The sequence below is a fragment of the Venturia canescens genome, chromosome 9, assembly GCF_019457755.1.
Source record: "Venturia canescens isolate UGA chromosome 9, ASM1945775v1, whole genome shotgun sequence".
Taxonomy (NCBI): domain Eukaryota; kingdom Metazoa; phylum Arthropoda; class Insecta; order Hymenoptera; family Ichneumonidae; genus Venturia; species Venturia canescens.
Genome location: NC_057429.1, coordinates 13,727,548 through 13,730,897, shown reverse-complemented (window position 1 = coordinate 13,730,897; position 3,350 = coordinate 13,727,548).

The following is a 3,350-nucleotide window of genomic DNA, read 5'->3' as shown; positions in this document are numbered from 1 at the left end:
TGTACAGTTACATCGGCATCGCGGGAGGAGAGGGGGACAAGGGCAAGACAAAACCACCTCCGGAGCTTGAGTCCAGCAGGTTTTTTGCCATTGGTATAATGTGCTGACCAGCAATGGATGTTGAGGAGGGTCTTCCCGATGTCCTTTTGCCTCGGCAGTCCTCGTCGCCTTTCGCACGTGAACTCGGGAGCTCTTGCGAAGCAAACCTTCCGTACAAACGTTCGCGACCGGTTGAGTAAAAACTCCCACGTGTGTTGGATTATAATTGGGCGAGAGGGAGACTCCAACACCATCGTGAAAATCCTCGTGGTATGAACTTTTTATAAGTCGCATTAAGAGCCATCCCTTTTGTCGTCACTTTGAGCTCATGCAGTTATTATAATTCGAGTATCAAGTTATATTTTATCCGGGCCATTTTCAATTTAGTTTCGTTGTAAAAACATCCGTTAGTCATCGCCCTGCTGCGCTGTACGAGAGCCCGCGGAAAAGGCGCTAGCATGCGCCAGTGATAAATATATCTTTGGCGTGTTTTCTCCGCATCGAGAACGAGTCCTCGGGCTATCACTTTGTGAGGTTCCGGAAAACCACCAACTTCGGATCCCTTTTCCGTTGAATGCTTCGTTTGCCACGAATATAGAGCGCGCATCATTCCCATGGCGCTCTTCGTATGGGGCTTTTCTCGTTCAACTCGCGAATCGAGAAAACCCCCTGGGCAGGGCTTGACCTCAGCCCGAAACTTGTGTACTTTCGGTGGCAGAGAGCGCGCCTGCTGAGTTTCGTTAAAATCGTGCGAATCTGCGGTTCAACGATGATTGTGAGAATTTATTTGGTTTTCGCAGGCTCCTAAGCGCAGTCACAAGCCGATAAATCATTTGTTTTGGTGAATTCGTTAAAATTCGTTAAAATGATGGTCAAAATGAGCGTCGTAACAATATAAAAGTTGGAATTCGAGACGATGCTATAGAAAATCAACGGGCGAATGTCGTGCGGAATCGTTCGAATTGAGAGCATAACGGCGAAGGAAGGTTGATGGAAGAAAACGATCGAGGGTTCGGGTATAGAGATTCTGGTACGCGTTACGAACGTCACTTTTGAAATCGTCGACGTCGTAGCTCGACCAGAACCAAATGTCGCCCCTCTCGCGCGCTTCGCTTTCGTACATTCGGTTCTCGTCTATACGGCGCCTCTCCTCGGTAATTAAGTCGAATTACATGTAACAGCTGAACATTAACTCGCAATGCGAACCTTCATTTACTCGGCCGTTTTCCACACCACCCGTGTAACGAACCTCCCAGCTTTTCGTCTGTATGAATCGCCTCGTCCTTTCGGCCATTTTATCTCATCCGTTATCGTTGCGCGACAGCGACGAATTTTCGAAGCCGAAATCAAAAGCTGAATCGCTCGATTCGATAAAAATCTGCGGTGAACGCTAATTTCCTTGAATTCGCAGACTCGATCGAGTCGGAGAACATTTTCTATGGACATTTTCATGAGAAGACAAAATCCCATGAAAAGTAACGAATCACAAATCTACGAAGGGCGCTGAAGGAGATTATATTTTCATCAATTTTAGTTACACAGGCGCGCGCGGGAAGTTTTTGTTTATCCTGAGGATTAGAAGACTCGAAAGATCGTTGTTTGGTGGTTTTTCACCGTGTCGAAGCCGCAGATAAATAAAATTTATTCGATTTAATGTGTACGCGATCGCGAGCACAAGGAGCTTCGATTTCTCCGTTATCTTGGTCTATACGCCAGGAAATTATAGCCGGCGCAATTCCCCTCGGTGCGCGAGAATCCTCGTGGTCGAATGTACTCTCGTCGTAGAGGTACAATCCGCACCATATTCTTATCTACCCCGCGGTGGTGGCGGCGTTAAGCTTCGACGAGAGAGTAACTACCCTGAAGATATCGAGTCTGCATATGTATCAAGTCGGCTAGTGTCGCCTTCGGTGCGCGATGTGAATGGATGAAGAGAAAGGAAAGAAGGAAATGAGAAGAAGGAGGGAACGAGGGAGAAAAGACTCGGGACGATCTCTTCTTTCTCGATCTTGTTGATCCCTCGGGAGGCTGAAGCCTGAAATAAAAAAGAGTAAAAGCAGAGAGTCGAGAGAAGGAGGGCATGCGGGGGGGAGGGAGGGGGATAAAAAGCAGGAAACCCGAAGTGGTTTCCCGCGTAACGGAGTGCCAGGAACAGCTGGTCGAACTTGAATGCCTCGCACTTTTCGTTCTTTTTATCATTTCATTCGGCGTATAACAGAGGTTTGTCGATATATCGCGCGCGCGCGCGCGCGGAGCGTTCTGTGTTTTGGGCCATAAACGGAAGCTGCGGAGTCAGGACGTCTTTCTCTGTACCGGATTTTCGAGGAAAGTGTGTTAAAAAGCGTGGATAAACACAGAGTCGAATGGGCATGAAGCGTGTACACGAGATCTCCGCAGCCGCGTTCTACCTTGCTTTTTACCCCCTTTTTCGTCCAACGAGCATGCAGCGCCAGGGCTGCAGACTCTTCGGAGAGCACATCGCGCAACAAGGCACAGCCGAGGCCCGCTCTGAGATAAAAGCTTTTTCTGCTTTCGCGTTCTTCGCCGCACAGTCACACGCGTATGTTGCTCTCCGCAGGCACCTTAAACGTGTGCAGTATATTACATAATGCTGAGCTTGCTTTCGGACCTTCGGACTTTGCGTATTTAGCACACTGGCCAACACAGACTCCGACACGCGCGCACGTACACTCGCCATTCCAGGGGCAAGGGCCTTCAAAGAAACAGGCTAAATACTCTTTACGCGCGGGCGTTTCGTACACTCGAGTCATTAATATACACCGCGGGCGTAACGAGGAAGATGAGCGAAGAGAGAATCCGGTAGTTTACTCTTCTCAAATCCTCTCTACCGTCCTGACCATTTGACTTTTATTTGACCAGTTTAGCAGCCATATCGCCTGCTTCTGTAACTTTCTTCCATTCGAATTTATCATCATTCTACATATTTATTTAGGCTTTGGATATTTTTACGAGCTTGCCGAGAATGCCAAGCGAGTTTTACGCCCCCGCGCGTGTGTTCATCCCTTTGATTATTTATCACCGTCGTAATTAGATGGAACGGACGATCCGGAGCCTCTTAAAAAAGGATCTCGGGTCAGGGCTTCCTTTTTAAGGGTCGAATTCACGCATTACTATTTAGCTCCCCCGTCTTCATTGAGTTTTCACATTTTCATGGCGAATACCAAAAGTCTCTGTCGCATGGAAGCTTCAAGCTTTTGGGAGAAACAGAAAGAAAATTTGTTGCATTAAAAACTGGATAGTTCTGAAATACTTTTTTTTCAACGTCTTCAACATTTTTCAACGATGGACCA